Raw genomic sequence first — 23,896 nt, 5'->3', positions numbered from 1 at the left:
CTGATATATCTTCACATGGCGTCTCCTTCTGGGTCTCTGTGTCTTCTCTTCTGTCTTTTATTGGGACACATCGGATTTAGGGTCCACCTGGATAATCTGAGATGATCTCATCTCAAGACCCATAACTTAATTTAATCTACAACGACCATCTTCCCAAATAAGGGCACAATCATAGATTCCAGGTGTTAAGATGTAGATATATTTTTGCGGGAGCCACCATCCAATCCACTACAAAGAAGAACAATGGGACATTTTTTTTTTCAATTTAAAATTAGACCTTAATTGGGTCTAATTTTATTAGGTTATTTTATTAGATCCAATCTAATTTTATTAGATTAGATTATTGGGGAGGCCTTTCAGAGAAGGTGAAATCTGAATAAAAACCTGAAAGGAGCAAAGGAGCTGCAGGCTCCTGAGGCAGATCATGCAGGTGGCAGGAAGGGCAGGTGTAAAGGACTTGCCTGCGTTGCTCAGGAACAAAGAGGTCAGGTTGGGTGCATCACAGGCCCAGGTAACAACATAGGATTAAAAAAAAATTATTTTAAACCAGGCACAGTGGCTCACACCTATAATCCCAGCATTTTGGGAGGCCGAGGCAGGAGAATTGCTTGAGCTCAGGAGTTTGAGACCAGCCTTGGCAACATAGCAAGAACTCATCTCTACAAAAAATAAAAATAAAAAAATTAGCTGAATGTGGTGGTATGCACCATAGTCTCAGCTACTCTGGAGGCTCAGGCAGGAAGATCACTAGGAGGTTGAGGTTAGGAGCCTAGGAGGTTGAGGCTGCCCTGAGCCATAATCGTGCCACTGCACTCCAGTCTGAATGACAGAGTGAGACCCTCTCTCAACAATTTTTTTTGAATGTCATATATATATTTTCATTATTTTTCTTTTATATTTCAGAGATGGGGTCTTGCTATGTTGCCCAGGCTGGAGTGCAGTGGCTATTTTTTCTTTTTTTGTATTTCTAATAGAGACGGGGTTTTATCTTGTTGGCCAGGCTGGTCTCAAACTCCTGACCTCAAGTGATCTGCCTGCCTTGGCCTCCCCAAGTGCTGGGATTACAGGAGTGAGCTACTGGGCCCGGCCTTGCAGTGGCTATTCAAAGTGCAGTCACAGCTAATTTAGCCTTGAACTCCCATGCTCAAGAGACCCTCCTGCCTCAGCCTCCTGAGTAGCTGAGAGTACAGGCATGCACCAACACTCCAGGCTGACATGACCTGACTTCTGCTTAACAGCACAGTGCTGGCTGCTGTGTGAAGAACAGACAGAAAAGGCAAAGAGAGAGGCAAGAAGATCTGTTCAGATGCAATAGTCACACAGGAGTGGATGGTGGCTTGAACCACAAGAGTCACTGCAGAAATGGTTGGATACTGCCTGTGTTTTAAAGACACTGTTGACAGGATTTGCTTATTGATCAAATGTGGGGGTGAAAGGAAAAGAGGAGTCAAGGATGACTCCACGTTTTTGGCCTAAGCAACTGGAAAAAATAAAGTCATTACTGAGACGTGGAAGACTGGGGGCATCAGAAGCTTAGTTGTAGACAACTGCGTTGTGAGGTGCCTGCAGGCCATCCAGATGACATGACGAGGAGGGAGTGGGGTATGCAAGTCTGCGGGACAGGGGAGGTCTGAGCTGGAGATGTAAATTTGGGACTTACAAGCCTAGAGAAGATACTTAAAGCCACGATATGGGGTGACACCACCAAGTGTGGAAAGGAAAGAGAAGTGTGCCGGGAACTGTGCTCTGGGATACTCCAGCCCTTGGGGTCCTGAGGAACCAAAGGAATCTGAGAAGAAGGGGCAGGTAGAAAATCAGAAAGCACAGTGTAGGCCAGACGTGGTGGCTCACGCCTGTAATCCCAGCACTTTGGGAGGCCGAGGTGGGTGGATCAGCTGAGGTCAGGTGTTTGAGACCAGCCTGACCAATATGGTGAAACCCCATCTCTACTAAAAATACAAAAAATTAGCCAGACGTGGTGGCATGCACCTGTAGTCCCACCTACTTGGGAGGCTGAGACAGCAGAATTGCTTGAATCCAGGAGGTGGAGATTGCGACAGAGAGTGAGACTCTCAAAAAAAAAAAAAAAAAAAAAAGGACAGCATGGTGGGCCGAGCCCGGTGGCTCTCACACATAACCCCAACACTTTGGGAAGCAGAGGTGGGAGGATTGCTTGAGCTTAGCAGTTCAGGACCAGCCTGGGCAATACAGTGAGACTCTGTCTCTGCAAGTAATATATATATATTTTAAAATAGCCAGGCATGGTGGCGTGCACCTGAAGTCTCAGCTACTAAGAGGCTGAGGCGGGAGGATGGCTTGAGCCTGGGAGGTGGAGACTGTAGTGAGCTATGATTGCGCCATTGCCCTCCAGTCTGGGTGACAAAGCAAGGCTTTGTCTCTAAAAACAAACAAACAAAAAAATTAAAAAGCATGAAGCGTGGAAGGCAAGTGGAGAAAGTTCTCGATTTTCTACTCATTCATCCTCTCTCCAGATATGGCCCACGCACATCCTCCAACGCAGCTATTTCTTCCTTTCAATCATTTCGTATCCCTCTCCTGTTCTTCCTACACTCACGCTCTTCCCCATTTCATTACCTAAAATAGGAGTTCTAGTACTAGAATCAGTTTGAGGTACAAAAGCTGAGATTTCATTTTTAAAGTTTTGAGAAAAATAAAGAGCAGGAAAAAAAACCCAACGGCGGGATTTCGGACCCCCATTCTTCCACCACAGGCATACTGGTTCTTCCTCTTTTTACTCTGTCTGCATGGTGGGGGTCCTTCTTGATCGCTGGTGGAGGAGGAGAAATGCCAAGCTTAGTTTGTGGATGGGTCAGCGTGGGATAAGATGGAAGCCGACACTGGACTGCTGCTGCACAGCAGCTTCTCTCAGGCTGGTCCTGAAACACAGAGGTGATAGGAACGCCAAGGGGTGGTGAGTTGGGCAGCAAGCCTCATCATCAACTGAGCGCTAAGGAGAGTGGCAGGGATTCCTGAACTGGGGCAGACGGCTGGGCCTGCAAGGAGAAAGCCTGGACCATCAGAGACAAGCAGGTCTGGTGTAGAAGCGAGTGGCTGGGCACTGGCATGAAGGTCTTGGTTTCTCTCATCGGAGCCTGCCAGAGAGCATCCACCATGCCTGAGGCACTGAACAAGCAGGAAGAGAGAAGGGCTCACTCCGCAGAAGCCAGCCAGCCTTGTCATTGGCCATCCCAGTGCTGGTGGCATGGCAACACTGCAGATGGAATAGCCCTGGTGCCGGATTCCAGGAAAGGCATGGACCCATTCTGGAGACTCCGGCACGGCGCAATCCCTCTAAGCGACCTCCTGGGGCAGGTGGATCGCATTGAACTCTGTAGCGCCTGGGTGGAAGAGAAAAAATAGGAAAGAAAAAAGATGAACACCTGATAGGATGTCACTGACTGATATGGAGTCTGGTCGCCACTATTCTTGGTGTCTTTATCTCTGTGTCTGTTATCACAAACAGGCATGCACATTTACATTTTATTACACTTTTCAAAATATCCACTAGGTGGAGAACTTGCACCAAGTTTGCCACAAACCGTGCTGCCCATCTACAATCAAGGGAGTTGCATTTATTTATTTATTTATTTATTTATTTATTTATTTATTTAACCATTACTGAAATAAAATGATAGGTTCCAGCCGACAATGAAATGCATTTATGATTCTTCTTTGTGGCCTAAGCTTTTCATACATTTTAGGCCTGAAAACATTATACAGAATTATACATTTCTCTTGTGATTGACTTACCATGGAATATTTTAAGTAGGAAGAGATGAACTATGTGAGGACAAGACTAACATCTTCACATAATCGTTTTTGCTGAACACTGCCTCTTGATTAGTTTATTGTGATTTATTCTAAGCTTTAAAAAATTTTCAAGATGGTCTTTTTTTTCTGAAAGTGACTATTGATCGAAAGATAACTGAAGATTAAGAAAACAATTTTATTCATTAAAAAGCCTTATCCATTGATGTGCTTTTAACATTTCAATTTTCAAACACCGGGCAAAGGAATTTCTTTCCCTATGCATTGTTATTCTTGCTGATTATGGAGAAAGTTTTATGGAGGTCATAGAGTGTAGGTTAATAGAGTTTAGTATACCGCGCGTTCCTGGTTGCAGCTCCAAGCAGTGGGAATGTGGCCCCGATTTAGCAGCCAGCCAGCCCTGCTGCGAGAACATTGTACCAGGAATCCTTGCTGGCTCTGGAGGCTGCTGCTGTGTAGGCCTGTTTCCTGTCACCAGGGTCCAGAGCCAAGAGCAGCATCTAGTTAGGGTCAGCCCTAAGCACCGTCACAGCAGGGTCTCCTGAAAATAGCCTAGATCTCGGTCTCTAGCTCTTTAGAGCAGGGGTTAGCAAACCAGCCCTTAGGCCAAATCCAGCCCACTGCCTGCACTCCTAAGGCCCTCAAGCTAAGAATCACTCCTACAAGCAAACATCTGCCATGGATTAGGGGATAGGGAATGCTAACTTCCAATCACAATTAGGTGAACTGTTTTTCCTTCCCCGCCACGTCCATTCTTCCCATTAGTAGATTTGTACTACAGAAAGATTATACTCAATTATTATTACTATATTTTGAATTTTATCAATTAAAGTGTGTGGGAATTTATTTTCTCTCTTATTATATAAGTACATACATAATGTCCAAGATTTTACCTCTTGACCTACAGAGTCTAAAATAGTTACTCTCTGGCTTTTACGAAAAAAGTTTGCTGACAGCTGCTTTAGAAGGATATTAACTTTTTGCACCTCCTAAAATTACAGATAAAATAGTGTGTGAAGCATGTGAAGCGTTTCTGGGGAGAAGGTACTGCCTTTCTTTGATCTGAAAGGTGACTGTGATTAACTACTTGTTAAGAACCACCAGTCCCACTGGACAAAGGCCTGTCCATGCCATAGTAGAAATAATAATAATAATAATGGTAATAGTAGTAGTAGCTTGAAGTATTATGGGGCCAATACACAAAGATTGATCATGCATGCCAATATCTGTCTCCACAGTGAATTTAGGGGACCAAGTGGAGGGCTGAATTGAATTATTAAGAATTTGAGGACAGTTCTTTAGCCAGAAACACAAAATATACAGATGCTCCTCAATCTTTGATGGGTTATCTCCCAATAAGCCCATCATATGTTGAACACACTGTTTAAGTTGAAAATGCATCTAATACTCCTCACCTACTGAACATCACAGCTTAGCCTTGCCTGCCTTCAACACTCTCAGAGCGCTTATATTATCCTACAGTTGGGCAAACTCATCTAACACAAAGCATATTTTAAATAAAGTGTTGAAGATCTCATGTAATTTATTGAATTTTTATTGAAAGTGAAAAATAGAATGGTTGTATGTGTACTCAAAGTACAGTTTCTACTGAATAAGTCAAAAACAGGAGTTACTCCCCCACCCTTTTTGAGACAGGGTCTCACTCTCTCTCCCAGGCTAGCATGATCACAGCTCATTGCAACCTTGAACTCGTGGGCTCAAGTGATGTTTCTGCCTCAGCCTCCTGAGTACCTGGGACTACAAGCATGAACCACCACGTCTGTCTAATTTTTAAATTTTTTGTAGAGACAGGGTCTTGTTATGTTGCCCAGGCTGGTCTTGAACTCCTGGCCTCAAGGAATTCTCCCACCTTGGCCTCCCTAAGTGCTAAGATTACAAGCATGAGCCACCATGCTTGGCAGGGGCACTCTTTTTTGATGGATTTAAAGAAAAGCACAGACCTGAGCACTGAATATGCTCATAGTTTGTGTCTATAACTGAATGACCCATTGAATATGATTAACTGGGCATTTTAAAACAGGTTACAATTAAATGCATACAATGAGAGTTAATGAAGTTATTTATTCTTATGAATTTGAAGCTAACCTAGCTATGACAGTACCCACAAGGAGTGAAGATATAAATTATGTTATTTGGCATTTTCTGTGTCTCTTAGGGTCTATTCTGTTGTTCTAGTAATGACTGCAAGACTCTGAGAGCTAATGCCTCTTGGAAAGCAGACAGGGGCAGATAACCCTCTGACAACAAATAGTGAGTCCTTAGAATGCATGTTCAATATTTTAGTCCCATTCAGTTAGAATTTCTGGGAAGCTGAGCCTGTTCTAGGCTTTTCAGATCACACCCACAGGAATATTCAAATAGTCTAAATGAATGTTGACCAAACACACCCTTCACCTTCTTGGTGGCATGTGCCTGTAGTGTCATGTCAGCTACTCTGGAGGCTGAGGCAGGAGGATCGCTTGAACCCAGGAGTTTGAGGGTGCAGTGCACCATGATAGAAGCTGTGAATAGCCACTGCACTCCAGCCTGGGCAACATAGCAACACCCCATCTTTTAAAAAAAAATCAAAACCCAAAAAATCCCACAATGCCTGTTTCATTTCTGGAGGTGGCTCAGGTTTATCCTTTTTGCAAAGATGGGTGAAAACACTGGGTCTTTATCCCACCAACTAGAAAGAACTAGGGCAGAAAGGAAAACAGACAGGACTATTACCTGTAATCCAAGCCAGCATATTCTTGCCCAGCAACCTGGGAAGTGGTGTCTCAAATGACCGTCTTTTTCTTTTCTTTCTTTTTTTTTTTTTTTTTTTCCAACAGGATACTTGCTCCACTTTATAAAAAGGAGGAGGATTTGCACCCCATCTTTGATTGAGCTGTTTATGTTGGTGTGATTTCTGGCAAATGCCTCTGAAGGCTTAGCTGAGTGATTTGGATACAACATTGCCGACTGTTCCAATTTAGGAAACTCTCATGAGATTGCACGAAGACAAAGACTCTGCAGAGAGGCGCAGCCCTGTAGCTCTCGAATGCCCTAATCTGAGTTCTGCTCTGCAAAGTTCCTTCTAATCCTCTTGTACCCTGCTGTGGCTAGCAGTCTAGGGAAGGGCAGCAAGAGGGAAAGCTGCAGGATACAGATTTAATTCAATCTAGCAAACATTGACTGAGCACCTCTGGTGTGCCAGACCAGGGCCAGGTTCTGGGGCTACAAAGATTAATAGGATATGGTCCCAGAACTCAAGGAGGCCACTGTTTACAGGCAAAGAGCCACATCCACAGTGGATAATAAAACAGAAAAGGGGATGGAAGGGAGTTTGTCACTGAAGGAATGACATGGATGTGTCTTAAATGATAAGGAGACCTTGACAGGGAGAGAAGGGCAAGTGGCCGTCCGAGGCAGAGAAAATCTCAGCAAAGTTAAGGAGGTGTCAAAGTCCATGGTATTTAGGGTAAAAGTTGAAATTACTTTGTCTTGGGGAAAGGTGGGAGAAAAGACTAGAAATGTGGTCTGAGGGGCAATTGTCTGTTCATTCAACAAATTATTTGTTCATTCAACACATATGTACTGCTGGGATATAAGAGCAAAAAGAAACAAACAAATCCCTACCTATGTAGAGCTCAGCAGGTGGAGTGGGATGAAGACAGGTAATAAATAAAAAACCCAGGCAAATGATTTAGTATATGTTTCAGTTTGCTAAGGTTGCCATAACAAAGTACCACAAACTGTGTTGTTTAGGCAACAGAAGTTTATTGTCTCATAATTCTCGAAGCTGAAAGTCCAAGATTGAGGTGTCAGCAGGGTTGGTTCCTTCTGGGGGCGGTGAGGGAGGATCTGTTCCAGGTCTTGTCCCCAGCTGCTGGTGGTTTGCTGGCAATCTTTGGTGTTCCTTGGCTTGTAGGAGCATCACCTAGATCTCTGCCTTCATCTTTGTGTGGTGTTCTTCCTGTGTGTCCCTGTATCCAAATTTCTTTTTATATAAGGACACTAATTGTATTGGATTAGGGCTCAATCTAATGACCCTATCTTTAGTTGATAATCTACAAAGATCCTGTCTTAGTCCACTTTTGTGTTGCTACAAGGAATACTGAGCTGGGTAATTCATAAAGAAAAAAGATTTATTTGGTTCACAGTTCTGCAGGTTGTGCAAGAAGCCTGGTGTCAGCATCTCCTTCTGGTGAGGCCTCAGGAAGCAAAATGGAGCCTTGCAGAGGTCACATGGCCAGAGCGGAAGCAAGAGAGGGAGGGGAGGAGGTGCCAGGCTCTTCTTAACAATTAGTGCTCATGGGAACTAGTAGAGCTAGAACTCAACACTGGGAGGACAGCACCAAACGTTCATGAGGGACCTGTCCCCACGAAACAAACGTTTCCTGCCAGGCTTCGTCCCCAATACTGGGATCAAACTTCAACATGAGGTTTAGGGGACAAACAACCAAACCATAGCAGATCCTCTTTCCAAATAATGTCACCTTCACAGGCTCTGGGGGTTACGACTGCAACATTTTTTGGAGAGACTCAATTCAACCCACAGCAGTCTGTGAGCGTGTAATGAGGCTTTGGAGAAACATGAAAGAGCAACAGTGTATTGAGGAGGGCATCTGTGTGTGGCACAGGAAAGGAGGAGGTTTGCAGATTTCAATAAGGTGGTCTAGGATATGGTTCACTGCAGAGGAGACATTTGAACAACATCCAGAGGGAGGCGAGGGAGTGAGGTTCACAAATGCCTGGGGAACGAGTGTTCTTGGCAGAGGGAAAAGCAGTGCAAAGGCCTTGAGTTAGAGTGTGCCTGCTGGATGTGAGAGGGGAGGAGACTGGTGAGGCTGGAGCAGGGTAAGAAGAAGGCCTTATTAGGAGATGAGGTCAGTGATCATGGGCAGCAGGGGCAGGCAGGGTCTTACCACCACTGGGAAGACTTTGACCCTAGTCGGGGAGTAGTATGGCACAGAAGAGTGAGATAATCCAATTTCAGCATTAAAAGCTTTTCAGGTGTGGCATGGTGCCCCACACCTGCAATCCCAGCAATTTGGGAGGCTGAGGTGGGAGGATTGCTTGAGCCCAGGAGTTCAAGACCAGCCTGGGCAACATGGTGGGACTCCATCTCTACAAAAAAAAATTTTGTTTAATTAGCTGGGTGTGGTGGCATGCACCTGTAGTCCTGGCTATTCCGAAGGCTGAGTTGGGAGGATTGCTTGAGCCCAGGAGTTTGAGGCTGTAGTGTCACTGCACACCAGCTTAGGCAACAGAGTAAGACCCCTAAAAAAATCTCCCAAAACAATTTTAAAGTAACTTCCAAAATGCTTCTCTTAAAATATGAAATCTATTCCATAGATTCTTATCAGATGATAGGCATCACCTCCTGCTCATTCTTGACAACCACATGATTTCTTTTTTTTTTTTTTTGAGATGGAGTTTCACTCTTGTTCCTCAGACTGGAGTGCAGTGGCACGATCTCGGCTCACTGCAATCTCCGCCTCCTGGGTTCACGCAATTCTCCTTCCTCAGCCTCCTGAGTAGCTGGGATTACAGGCATGCACCACCACACCTGGCTAATTTTGTATTTTTAGTAGAGACAGGGTTCCACCATGTTGGTCAGGCTGGTCTCGAACTCCTGACCTCAGGTGATCTACCTGCCTCGGCCTTCCAAAGTGCTGGGATTACAGGCGTGAGCCGCTGCAACCAGCCAACCCCATGATGTATTATGGCAGCTGACTTTCCCTGTCCTGGCCCACAAAGCTGTTCCCTCCCTGCTCAGAACTGCCTTCCCAGTCTGCCTGCCATGGCTCTTGACCTCAGATTCCATACCTCGTCCCCACTGGACGGTGGCTTTCCTCCAACCCCCACTTCTCTATGCCCAGAAGAAGACTGTCCTCGGGAACAGTAATCTTGGTTTAATATCCTGCCTTTCTACTGATGTCGTTCACCTTTGTGGAACAGTGGAAAGAGCATGGATGTCTGGGGTGGGCACAGTGGCTCACGCCTGTAATCCCAGCACTTTGGGAGGCTGAGGCGGGTGGATCATGGGGTCTGGAGTTCGAGACCAGCCTGACTAACATAGTGAAACCCCATGTCTACTAAAAATACAAAAGTTAGCTGAGTGTGGTGGCACACGCTTGTAGTCCCAGGTACTTGGGAGGCTGAGGCAGGAGAATCACTTGAATCCAGGAGGTGGAGGTTGCAGTGAGCTGAGATCACACCACTGCACTCCAGCCTAGGTGACAGTGAGACTCCATCAAAAAAAAAAAAAAAGAGCATGGCTGTCTGAGCCAGGAAGACTTGCATTACAATGATGGCTTTGACAAGTGACAAGGGATGAAAGTGTGCCTTGATCACTCTCTGATCTCCATCTTGACGATGGAGATAGCAATGTTTACTTAGTGGGAGTATTATAAAGGTAGAGGCGAAGTGGTTAGAATCACACTCAGTACTTGTAACAGGCACTCAAGGAGTGGAAACTATTAGTATTAAATATTAGTTTGGAGCTCAGGGGAGAAATTGTCTGGAATTAGACTCTCAGGAGTTGTGAATATCTGTGGAAACTTGGGCAATTTACAATTTCCCGGGCAGATGGTGTAGAGAAAGAGACAAGGACCCAAGACAGAACATGCACAATTAATTTCAATTTTAAATGACACTTAACATTTCACTGGTTTAAATTCAACTAATTTAGATTTTATGATATTGCAGGCAAAACTGGGTTGCAACTTACTTTTGTGCTATTTATGAGAAAATTAATAGGGAGAATGTGATTCAGAGTTCCTAATGTGGGGATGTTTAACCTACTTAAACAAGTAAACTTTTTAACGTTTTGTGAGAATCAATTTAGCAGGATCCATTTATGTAGAGACCATGTGCTACTTGAAATGATGTAGAGATGTGAAATTAGAATTTTGGAGTGAAAAAGAATATAGATGATTAGCACAGCCCCCTCATTTTAAAGATGAGAAAATAGAGGAATAAAAAGGTCAACTGATTTATGCAAGCCCACACAGAATAAGCCACAAAACGGAGTTGAGAAGCCAGGCCACATGACTCCTGAAAAAGGTTCCTTTGGTTTGGCTGGACCTGAATTTTTGCATTAAAAGTCATCAACATTTTTTTTCTAGGCCACACCTGGTTAGCCATTAGCGTTTTTGCAAATTTTTATTGGCAGTTAAGGGGGTGCTATTCACAAATTATTGTGGAACTCAGACTTACTATTAATTCATGCTGGTGTTCCCAGTGTGATTCTGGAATGGACTAAGGGGATTTGGCTGGTTTACTTGGGCAGATTTGTAAAGACAGACCAGTACAATGAATAAAGTCCTGTTGGCAGTATCACACCGAACAAATGTTCTTTATTTAAAATTAAAAAAAATTGGCCTCTAAACACTCAATTTAACTCACTGCTCCTTAATTAAGACCATTGTAAGTTTAAGATTTGCTGTCCAGAGTAAATTTTCTGAACCTTAAAGTCTGGCTTGCTTAGCAACTTAGTCTCAGCTAAGATCCAGAGCATTTTATCCACAATACAACATCTTCCCCTTATGATCTCACAACAAGGAACTATGGGAAATGCACTTTCAGCACCATGGCTTTTCAGGCTTCCTCACTGGCTGAAATATGAACATGCACACATTTATGTGTGCCTCAGAACACTGGCTGTGTTCTGAGGAAAATCAGCTGACTAAGACAAATGGTCTTAAAGAGTGAAGAGTTTATGCAGATTATTGTTGTTTGTAAAACCTTTTTGGCCAATAGTGTATGAATTCCCCAGAATTCTTATTACTTGACTTCAGGAGAATCTGGAAAGAAGGAATCCAGTGTGATTCATTTTCAAAAGGTCTGTGTGTTTGTTTGACATAAAAATGTGTACTCTTAGCATTGTTGCTCCAGGCTGCCAAGACAAAATAAATCAGTGTGTTAATTACTTGAATAAAATAACAGTAGAAAACAGCTGCAACTAATGGAAAGAAAACAAATAGAAGTCTTAAGTATTATTCCACTGTGGAAGATTACAGACTATGCCAGAATTATACATATTAAGAAGTCATTAAAAATGGACACTTCTGACCTCTCTAAATCACATGACCACAATTAACTGTATGGACTTCTTTCTACCAGGCAGGAAGCAGACAAATTATGACTTACCCTTTAACATCCAAGACATGCATGACTTTGTCTTTTCTTCTTTTTTATCCTCCCTTACTTTCTCCTTGAATTTATAATTATGATGGGAAGAAAAATGTAGATAAGACTTAAACATATATTTTTGGTCAGAAAGACAAAGAATCTATAAAAGATGTTGGCATGAACCCTACTGCATTCATCGTTTTTCCAAACTGATTCAAACTTCAGCATGTGGCTGGGATGTTCCAGATGCCCCAGGGCCAATCTTCCATGCTGCAGGGTACTGGAACATGCTGCTCCCTCTGCCTGGAACCTGCCCTTTCCTTGTCTGGTGAACTCTGACTCATGATGAAAAATTCAGTTCAAAGACTTCCTAGTGACCCTCCCTGTAGAGCAGGACCCCAATGTGTGCTGTCATTTCCTCCTGTACTTTTCCTTCATAGCACTTCTCAGACATTGCAATTAAGGATTTACTTGATAATTTGGTCAATGTCTGCCTCTCCCTCTCAATGGTAAGATCCACAGGGCAGGGTCCTGGGTTGTTTTTCTCATCACTGTATGCCCAGGGCCTGGAATAGTGTTGGATTTTTTTTTTTTTTTAATACCAATAGCGGTTTTAATTTTTTTTTAAAGGAAATACTACAATTTAAAAAAAAGAGTTCCAAAAAAATTAACAAAATTTCCAGCAATGATTACTTCTGAAATGTAAAGATTTGAAACATAATCTATACAAAACTAAAAACCAAAAGGATTTATTCTTACTTTTTCCTTTTTAAAAAAATCCAGACAATTTGTCACAAGAAAGTTCAGCAAGTTCCAGCAGCTGCAGCCTCAGTCACCCTTGGAATCACTGTCCCTCTTCATGAGGACAGAGCGCCACACTAAGGACAGCAACACGTCTTCAGTTGGTTTCTTAGGGTTTTCCTCCAAGTCTGTGTTAATTTCTCCAGATTGAGACAGTTTCCACTCCAACTCATCTCTTGTCAGGTTCATGCCGCCAAACACCAGAGGACGGATAAACTGAGGCTTGATATCTCCTTCCAGGTAAACAAATTTCGTGGGCAGATTCCTATCAGGATAATTGGGTGTGCAGGTTGTTGTTGAAATGGCTTTGATTAATTTGACATCAGGAAACTTCCCGGCAAGTCCACTGAGGTGCTATTTGCTCAGGGCACAGAGGGGAAGTCCTTGTTTGTAAAGGTGCAAGATGACCCACAAACCCTCACCAGGTAACTTCTTGAACAATATCCTCTCCTGAGACCTCCAAGACTTCTCCACATTTATTCTTCAGTTTAATTACTTTCCACTCACCCAGTCTCTGCTGTCTGTACATTTCAATAGCATGCTCATTCTTCTCATTACATTTGTCTTCAAGACCCTCCAGCTCTTCAAAGTCATATCTTCATATGTTTTTACCACTGACTGCTAGAGGACACACTGCTACTCTTCCTCCTTTTTCTCCAATTCTTTCAGGCTTTCCTTGGTGGGAAATTATATCTTACACAACAAGGGCATCTTGCCTGCCAAGGAACGTCTGAAAGAACTGTGTCTGCATTGGGGTCCTGCATCTTGTCTGCAATTGCTGAAGCCAGTTGTGCCACGGTGCCCCCACCCCTCAGCTCCCTTTTGCCCAGAGTTGGATTCCTAATCAGTATTTGTTGAGTAAAATAACAAACCTCTGCCTGCTCATGCCTGTAATCCCAGCACTTTGGGAGGAGGCTGAGGCGGGAGGATTGCTTTAGGTTAGGAGATCAAGACCGGCCTGGGCAACATAGTGAGACCTTGTCTCTACAAAAAGTACAAAAAGTTAGTCAATGTGGTGGCACTAGCCTGTGGTTCCAACTACTTGGGAGGCCGAGGTAGAGGATTCCTTGAGCCCAGGAGGTTGAGCTGAAGTGACCGGTGATCATGCCACTGCACTCCAGCCTGGGTGACAGAGCAAGACTCTTTCTCAAAAAAAACAAAAAAAACACTTTAACTAACAATAATGCCCACTATTTATGTAACGTTGCTGTGTCAGGTACTGTAATAAATGCTTGCCATATTTTAATTAACTATCACTTCACAAAGTTTAACTTCATTCCCACATATATAACACTATCTTCATTAGTCAGTCATTTGATATAAGTCCAGAGCTCTTCCTTGATTATGAGTTCATTGATTATGAGTCCATTGATTGGAAGTTCTGCAGTTTTTTTTTTTTTTTGCATAAAATACATCTATAATGCCTCATTTATAATTTCTAAAATGTCTGGGATATAAGAACACCTGCAGTGGAATTTGAGTGCAGAATTTTTTTTTTTTTTTTTTTTTTTTTGAGACAGAGTCTTGCTCTGTCACCCATGCTGGAGTGCAGTGGTGAGATCTCCACTCACTGCAAACTCTACCTCCCAGGTTCATGCCATTCTCCTGCCTCAGCCTCCCAAGTAGCTGGGACTACAGGCACCCGCCACCATGCCTGGCTAATTTTTTGTATTTTTAGTAGAGACGGAGTTTCACCATGTTAGCCAGGATGGTCTCGATCTCCTGACCTCGTGATCTGCCCGCCTCGCCCTCCCAAAGTGCTGGGATTACAGGTGTGGGCCACCGCGCCTGGCCAAGAGCAGAATCTTTTTAGATTTTTAAAACTTCTCCCATAACAATTTTTCTAGCTCATCATCCACAACTGATTTGACAGTATTTTTAAGCGATTTGTCTTTTATTTTTTGCCTTTGTATTTTACGGGTATATAACATGTTTGTTTTGTAATTAAAATAGCAACTAAAATTGGCATATTTAAAAACAAACGCAATTGTATTTTGGTGGTGAACCACTGGCAGGTGGGGCTTTATCTTCCTGTGGGCGTGCTTGCATGGGGGATTCTGGGAGTGTGCGGAATGTGCGGAAAAGATAATGACACTAAAGGAAGCTGGGAAGATCTTTTTCCCTCTGGAAATGCTGAATAAACTTTGTGTTATGTGCCTGTGTTTCTACTGCGACTCATCACATGAGGTCAGGTGTGAAACTTTCAACTTTCCACTGGTGGCATCATGTTGGCATTCAAAAAGTTTCAGATTTTAGAGCATTTTGGATTTCAGATTTTCAGGATTTTAGGAATGTTCAACCTATAATAGGAATCTCAGAAGACAGTACAGAAAAAATGGGTGGGAGGAAATATTTCAAGAAATAACAAAAGAGGTTTTCCTACAGCTGAATGATACTAGTTTCCCAGAACAATGAATAGATAATAGACTCATTTCAACTTACCACTGTAAAGTTTCCAGAAAAATATTAAAAGAGAACAAGAAATTTCCAGAGATAAAGAAAACAAATAAGCAAAAAAACAAGGTCACTTATAAAAGAACAAAAATCAGACTATCTTTTGAACTTCCCCTCAGCAACCCTGGATTTCTAACAAATACTGGCATGAACTTTCTCCTCTTTTCTTTTTTAAGAGACAGAGCCGCCCCGTGTTGCCCAGGTTGGAGTGTAGTGATGCGATCTTAGCTCACTGCAGCTTTGAGTTCCTGGGTGTGGCACAAGCAGGTCTTGAACTCGTGGCCTCAAGCGATTCTCCTGCCTTGGCCTCCCAAGCTGCTGGGATTACAGGCGTGAGCCACTGCACCCAGTTGGAATGCACATTCTAAGTTACAAGGTAAAACTATTTTCAATCTCACATTTTATACTCAGCAAAGCTCTCAATCAAGAATGAGGGTAGAATGAACAGCTCTTCAGGTATGTAGGATTTAGGTTTACTTGTTCCATATAGTTTCTTAGGGAGTTACTTGGAGGACACGGTCCAGCTAAACAAGGTAGTAAGTCAAGAAAGAAGGCATGGGGTCCATCTCAGAGGAATAACTAAGTGAGGTTCCCGTATCATAGCTAAGGAGCACATCTGCAGACCCTCAGTCTAGATGGAGGCACAAAGAGGGAAAGATCTGGAAAAATGGGAGGCTGACGATTTGTGGGATCTTTGAGAAATTGGAAAAGTAAAGATTTGATAAAGGCAAGCAATGCAAATAAGCAACTGAAGCAGAAGAAAGAGGAGAAACCGGAAAAGGGAGAGAAGGAGGAAGAGGAGGAGGAGGAGGAGAAACTCTTAAAGAACACGAAAATTTGGAATGTAATAATAATATTTGGCTGCACAGTCAATAATATTACATAGTCATAATAACATAAATACTGTTTGCTGATTTTCAAGTTTTCAGATCAAATAACAAGGGAAAGAAGACTTGATTATGCATACACACAAAAAAAGAAAGTGTTATCAAAACTGACAAGAAAAAGTAAGTCAACGTACTTAAAGTAGTGCTGGAAGTTATAAGGTAAGGTGGGGAGAAAAGAAGAAAGAGGTTGGGTGTGGTGGCTCACGCCTGTAATCCCAACATTTTGTGAGGCCGAGGCGGGCGGATCACGAGGTCAGGAGATCGAGGCAATCCTGGCTAACACAGTGAAACCCCGTCTCTACTAAAAATGCAAAAAAAAAAATTAGCTGGGTGTGGTGGAAGGCTACTCGGGAGTAGCTGAGGCAGCTACTCGTCCCAGCTACTCGGGAGGCTGAGGCAGGAGAATGGAGTGAACCCGGAGGCGGTGCTTGCAGTGAGTAGAGATCACACCACTGCACTCCAGCCTGGGCAACAGAGCGAGACTCGGTCTCAAAAAAAAAAAAAAGAAGAAAGAAAAAAACCACTAATAATCCCTTTTTGCCACTTGAGAGCTCAAGAGATATTTGCATATTTATATGCAGTATTTAAGTTAAAAGATAATCAACAGAGGAACAAATGATTCTTACCTTTAGTGGCAGGAGGGGAGGAGAGAGGAAGATTATTGTGCCTTAGAAAGTCCATAGGTGTTGAGACTTTATCAAACTGTAGTGATTTAAGCCTGTTATTTAGAGAGCAGGTAACTACCAGAAAAACTAAAAATAAAAAAATTATCATAGTTAATATAGTGCCTCTGATACACAGAATTGAGATTGTGGAGGCCTGAAAAAGAGAATTGTTGCTTTTCATTTTAAACTCTTCTATCTTATTAAATTCGAACATCTTATTAGCTTCATCAAAATTTAAAATATATCTATTTAAAAATTATGCTAGTGGGCCAAGCGCAGTGGCTCATGCCTGTAATCCCAGCACTTTGGGAGGCCGAGGTGGGTGGATCACAAGGTCAGGAGTTCGAGACCAGCCTGACTAACACGGTGAAATCCCGTCTCTGCTAAAAATACAAAAATTAGTTGGGTGTGGTGGTGTGCACCTGTAAACCCAGCTACTCAGGAGGCTAAGCCAGGAGAATCACTTGAACCCAGGAGGCAGAGGTTGCAGTGAGCTGAAATTGCGCCACTGCACTCCAGCTTGGGCGACAGAGCGAGACTCTCTCTCAAAATAATAATCATAATAATAATGCTAGTGAACATATCACATTAAACTTTGGTTATTGCTTGGTTATTTCTTCTATTTTTTAGGAAAAAATTTAACTAGCTAAATTATAACAATTATTATTATTTCTAATACTGAGAAAAATATTTCAGCATAGGCATGTGTCTAGGACAGGAGACTCCAAAAGCTCTAGTCGGTCTTTTGTTTTTAGTAAATCTAGGAAAATGTTTTAATGTTCGGCCACAAGGCAGTCTTTTCAAGGGTGAGATGTTTTTGTAGCTTCCTCTATTATTTTCTCCAGAGGACTGCAGAGTGTGAAGACTATAGACAATTGCTGAGTTACTTCCCGGGGTGTTTCCAGCCAGTGTCAAGGAGATAGCCACCTTTGTGCCTCTCTGGATGGGAGCTGGGGTGCATGAAGGCTTGGTATTTGTCCTTGTACTCAAGGGTGCTAGATGCGGCATCCTGTGCTTTTGCTCAAGTGTCAACTTTCCAGAAAGGCTGTCCTGGGCCCTGCTATCTGAAGAGTGTTCCCTGACCCCACTCTTTTCTATTCCTTTACCCACTTTGTATTTTCTAAACTTCTCCTCACCTGGTATTATGCTACACAGGTTTTGGCTTTTGTTTTTAGATTTGGGGTCTCACTGTTTTGCCCAGGCTGATCTTGAACTCCTGGCCTCAAGCAATCCTCCCACCTCGGCCTCACAGTGCTGGAATTACAGGCACGAGCCACTGTGCCTGGCTGGTTTTTGTTTATTCTCCATCTATTCCACACCAAAAGGTATGTACCTTTTGGGGAAAAAATAATTATTTTGCTCACTTCTGTATCTGTTGTTCTTTCTGTTATATTTCTGTTTTTTTCTTTCATATTAAGTCTTTGAAATCTGGTGTATATTTTACATTTAAGTTACATCTTCATATTACTCAATAGCTACATTTTAAGTGCATATTGGACACAAGGCATGCTTGGGGCAATTCCTGAGTGTCTTCTGGAACATGCTCTCTCACTTACTCAGGTCTCTCTTCTGGGGCATTTGCGGGCCTCCTTTCTGGGGAAGCAGATGGGAAGAAGCAATTAGCTATCTGAAAAAGTTGCAGGTTCTAAGAAGCTGTGAAAGTCCAGAGCAACAGCCCTCCTTGGTGTTTATTGGATTTAAATGGGTTTAGCCCTAAGTTTGCTTAGTGACTGTCATGTCTTTACCAACATGTCTCTTGGTGATTTTTCTGGAGGTCAGTAACACCTAACTACTCTCTCCTTTGTTATTGACTGGGCAAAAGGCTTCTGAAGTTCCCTGCCTCCTACCTCTTAAGGTGTTCTTTCATATCTCAACCGCTGGGTCTTGGGTGACATTAGCTGGTAATGGGGTTGTGCAAAAGGCTGAAACCACAGATTTAGATCCTTCTCCTAGAAAACTCCAGATTAAGCACTTTGCTCTCAATGTCCTGTTTTATTTACGGAAATCATGTTAAGTCTATTTTTGTATGTCATTTCTAGGACATCCCTATTTAACCGCTTTTGCCCTCTTCCTTTGTTCATAAGAGACAGGATTGTGTTGATTACAAGAAGGAGGCAACGCTGTCTTGTCATTGCCACTGAACATCATTAGTGTCTGTCTGCAAAGCAGCTCCTAAGGCAATGAGGGAAGGAGTTCATTGTCAGAGCTCTGGGGCCCAACACATAGCCATGCAGCAAGGTTTGTTGGGTGCTAGATAAATTTTCCATAACACACTCTAACAACTACTTCTTTCTTTTGGCTAATTACTTGGGAACAATATTAATTATGAGCAACTCTGGTAAGTTTCACTTGTAAAATTATTCAACTCTGACATGGGTATTTGGACCCTATAGGAACATAAGAGCAATCTGAGTATATGTGAACTTGCTGTTCTTCTTAAGTTACCCAGTACTGAAAAATGGAAAGTTTTTGAACATTCTTGAAACATTTTAAAAACTAAGACCTAAAAGCCCGTTAACAGAAATATGATTTAGTTTAGAAAATGATTTGTAAAGCTCACGACCTCTTTTTACCTCATGTTACCGAAGTCTGAGCACTGTCTTTTGCACAATCGCTAAGACTAAGGTCTTCATGGTAACACTGGACCTCAGCTGTCAGAACTTTGCCTGCCGTAGGTATTTTTTGTTGAATACGGTACTCCCGTTTAACAAGCGTGATGGCTCAGGTAGAGAGATGCTGCTGATAGGAAGAAAGGATTTCCTAATAGTGAGTTTTTACTCTGCTTATGGCTGCTTACATACCTGCTGGAAGTCAGTTTAATCTTGCAGACTTCTATTTGGCATTTCAGTCACGTTCCCTATATGTTCCCAAATATCAGTTGTTCTCTCTGTAAAACTTGCAATGGAATTTTTACTAGCACACAAGTGTAGATTCAACCTTTTTGCTTTTTTCTTTGATCTCTATCAGCAAAATGAGGTTTGGGATTTGATGGGGTCATGTCAGAATCAAATTCCCTTAATTCTCTTTCTAACACAGTGTTCTATCTAGTTGAAAGGTCTTCTGCTCTCCTGACATTTATTTTTTCTAGGTGAGTTGTATCTGAGGAGGGAGTATGAGAGTCTTGGGTTTTACATATTAATCGGAAGTGCGTCAGGGACGGCTGATGTTAGTCCTGTCATGGATTTTTAACTACAGCCTATGAGTTGGAAGTTGTAATTATTAAAGGCCTTCATCTAAAATGACTTTGCAAAATATTGTGTTCATTACATTTCCAGATTTTATCCATATTTTCAGTCAAGATTCCTGTTTCATCTTGTAATACACATTTTAGAGTAGCAACATTAAACTATTCATTTGATGCTTACAGCTTGATTGTTCATTTTCTAAGGAACAATGCTGTTTTCTATTTTGTCATTGTGTCTCCAGTGTTTTTTGAACCCATTTTAGCGGCTTTATTCTGGATTGTTTGAAAATGTTTTCCTTCTCTGGGGGGTCTGGAGAAAGAGCCTGAATTTCTCACTATTCAGTTTCTTTACTGGCAAGAATAAAATTATATCTGTAGTGCTTAGACTAAATTATGTGATATCCTCCTCCTAAGCCATAAACCATAAATGATGTTGAAATCATCTGTTATGGAAACAAAGTTTCATAATCTGAAATATCTGGCTTTAATAGTCATATAATAAGTGGCTGGGTGTGGTAGCCCACTCCTGTAATCCTAGCACTTTGGGAGGCGGAGGCAGGTGGATTGCTTGAGGCCAGGAGTTCGAGACCAGCCTGGCCAACGTGGCAAAACCCCCTTTCTACTAAAAATACAAAAATTAGCCAGCACAGTGGCACACACCTGTGGTCCCAGCTACTCTTGGAAGCTGAGGTGGGAGGATTGCCTGGGCCCGGGAGGTAGAGGCTGCAGTGAGCCAAGATGGCACCACTGGGAAACAGAGGGAGACCCTGTCTCAAAAAAAAAAAGAAAAAAGTCGTATAATAAATGATACTGAGATAATGGTAGAGCTGTCTGGGATGAATAGAAATTTGGCTCCAGAATTGATGCCAGAATGAAAGAGTTTGCAGATGGAGGCACAAATAGAGGGTCAATTTCCGTCTTTCTGTTTTACATTTTTCCGGGGCATCATATTTAAGATACATTGGCTTCTTCTGTTTTGCATTGGTAAAGATGGACAGATGGTGAAATGGGATCAAATAACAGAAAGCTGACACATCCTGTTCTCAAGCAGTTTAGCAGGTTCATAGATTAAAGGTTAAGCCCTTTCCCCACCAAGAGGGCCTTATCAAGTCTCTGACTTTGGGCCACAAATTTGATGAAATTGGGGAGGGAGTGGTCTAACTGCAGATTGACATGGCTCTGAGCTTGTCACCAAAGAAACATTCCCGTCTGCCAAAATAGTTAACAATAAAATACATAAACAGCACTTCTTTCCCCTGGAACTAGTTTGTTCTTTTATTTTCTTAAGCTCAAAGTCAAACTACAATATCTTACCAGCACCTTCTGATGGGGTTTATTATTGCTTTTCTTTTAACATGGAATTTTTACATTTGAATTGTTAATATGCTTTAAAATAAAAGTACTCACTTTTTATTGGGCTTGCAAGGGTTCTACATTTTTTGGAAAGTTTAGATAGAAACAAAATGCTTACTTTTCAGTTGAATATACCTAAATTGAAAATGACTCAATAAAATTCGCACCCTTTGTCCCTGAAAATAAGTCTAAGCATTTTATTATATGCAGATCATGTGGTTTAATTTTATGAACAATGAATGACCTTAGTTGACAATTGGCTTCCCTTTGAAAGTATTTCCAGAAAGAGGGTCTTCAGAAACAAAAAAACCTCTTAATTTTTAATAGACTTCTCCAACCTACAACTGGCTTACAGTTAACAACCCTATAAAACAGGTAAATCCAGTTAATTACATTGAGGTCAATTCAGCCAATGATCTTAGGGGTTTCATAGATACTTACACTACTTAAAGTTGGGTGCTTGCTTAACTGGTGTTTTAATGAGGTGGTTTTTTTTTTGTTTTGTTTTGCTGAGATATTGGTAAATCAATTTCCCTGCAAAGATTATTGTTTCTATGTTCTGAATAATGGAGCTTTGAGACCCAGCTACTTCTTTTTCCGTGTATTAGGGTAGAAAACCTTGTCTGTGTCCCCCTGTACTCTCTGCCCTCCTCCGTGTAGGCACTGAGGCTTTCTATTCTGTGTGTGACCTTTTTAGGTGCCTCTTTTTTTTTTTATTTTTATTTTTTTGAGACGGAGTCTCACTCTGTCACCCAGGCTGGAGTACACTGGCACGATCTGGGCTCACAGCAATCTCCACCTCCCATGTTCAAGTGATTCTCCTGCCTCAGCCTCCTGAGTAGCTGGGATTACAGGCATGCACCACCATACTTGGCTAATTTTTGTATTTTTAGTAGAGATGGGGTCTCGTCATGTTGGCCAGGCTGGTTTCGAACTCCTGACCTCAGGTGATCCGCCCACCTTGGCCTCCGGATTACAGGCGTGAGCCACTGCGCCCGGTTCAACTTGTAAGAATCTGTTAACCTCACTCCTGGCTCAGCTGACTGAGCCTGAAGTTTATGTGTCATGGCAACACAGAATATCTGCATGTCTAAGTCCTTTTCAAGAAGGGTTACCCTGATTCTAGGGCACTCTGAAATAAGATTTATGGAAATTATGGAATTATGCCTGAAAATTTTGCAGGCCATTTCCTAGATATTCACTTTGATTTTTGTCCGAAACTTAAACCTATAGTTTTTTACCTCCTACAGTGAAATTACTGAACTCTGTTTATATAACATGTCATAAATACACTTTGAAGCAATATTACAAATGACCTTATGAATATTCTTGTTTTTACTATAAGAGTAATGGTAAAGATTAAGGGTATTAAATTAAAGAGAAACTTCCTTATAAAGCTCTATCCATAGGAGATGTTTCTCAGATTTCAGATACTGAGGATGAAACAGATTTTGTTTATGATTCACTTTTTTTGAAGTGGCTGCTAGACAGCTCAGAGATAAATGTTCAGGCCACCCCAAGCAAGTGCACGTGATTATATGGCATGCATTCTATGTATTAATTTCACTTATAGCTTCATTTTTTCTCTTTCTAACATTATGTTTGTATAAACTCACTTCCTACTTGTTATCTAGTTTCCTTGTACATATTTTTAAAATTTTAAATCTTTCTGGAAGTAGGTAAGGTACAAATAAAGAAATAGCACAGAACTAATTACATTTTTTTGGGGTTTAGAACCAATTAAAATGTCCACAGGGTACGATCCAAGTAGTAGGAAGTGACTCCAGCATTCATGACAGTGGGTGGAGCCTTCAGTAGCTTGGAGGCAGCAGGCTGTGTCCCTCACTAAAGGGACCGGGAACAAGATAGCAATAAAATGACAGGCACAGACAGGATATGAGTCCCCAACCCCCCAAAAAACATCACAGAAGTAATTGGGGATGGGGATGCTTTCTAACGGGATGGACTATAACTGCAGACGGATGGCAGAGTGAGGGATTCACACTTACCTACTGTTTGGACAGCTCTATTTTAAACCCCAAATTGGGCTGGCCTAAGGAGACATGCTTTAATATACAAATGTAGCAAGCAATTCTTCAGTGTGGATTTTGAAGGAAACTCTGTCTTCACCAACCTGCTACAAAGACTGACATACCATGATATAAACTTACCCCTGAGGATGAAAGTTTTGTATTTTCAAGAGTCTTTTGTTGAAGATCAGATAAATGAGAAGGTAACATGGTGAGACTTGGCTATCGCTAACAATACGTGGGAAGGAGGGAATATGAAACAAAGCGTGTTGTAGGGGAAAGCATTTGGGACATTAGGCCCAGGCTGGGGAAGTGGGAGGCTGTCTGGTGTTGGGAGAGACAAGAAAATACTGTTAGGGCACAAGGGAGGATTTTCCAACAAAACCTCAACCTCACTTTTATTATTGACAGTAATTCTCACTTGGCTCAACTCTCTACCTTCTTCCCCTTTTTCTTTACTTTTCCTGCCTTTTCTTTATCAGTTTCTAACACCTGTTGACTATTTGCTACTGACACCACTTTTGGAGCCCATACAAACTCTGGCAGCAGCTGCAGCCTACAGACTTTTTTCCTGCCTCTCTGCTGGGGCCACCTGCCATCCTCGCGCCA

The 23,896-nt window shown here is 42.2% G+C and overlaps 1 pseudogene; it reads right to left on the bottom strand.

The window, feature by feature from the left end:
• Nucleotides 1-12,741: 12,741 nt before the first annotated feature.
• Nucleotides 12,742-23,896, bottom strand: part of LOC129042079 (phosducin-like protein 3) — a 12,114-nt pseudogene continuing 959 nt past the window's right edge.

Source organism: Pongo pygmaeus, chromosome 7 (assembly GCF_028885625.2).
Source record: "Pongo pygmaeus isolate AG05252 chromosome 7, NHGRI_mPonPyg2-v2.0_pri, whole genome shotgun sequence".
NCBI lineage: Eukaryota > Metazoa > Chordata > Mammalia > Primates > Hominidae > Pongo > Pongo pygmaeus.
The sequence above is the reverse complement of the archived record's forward strand: the minus strand, read 5'-3'. Positions and strand labels throughout refer to the sequence as shown.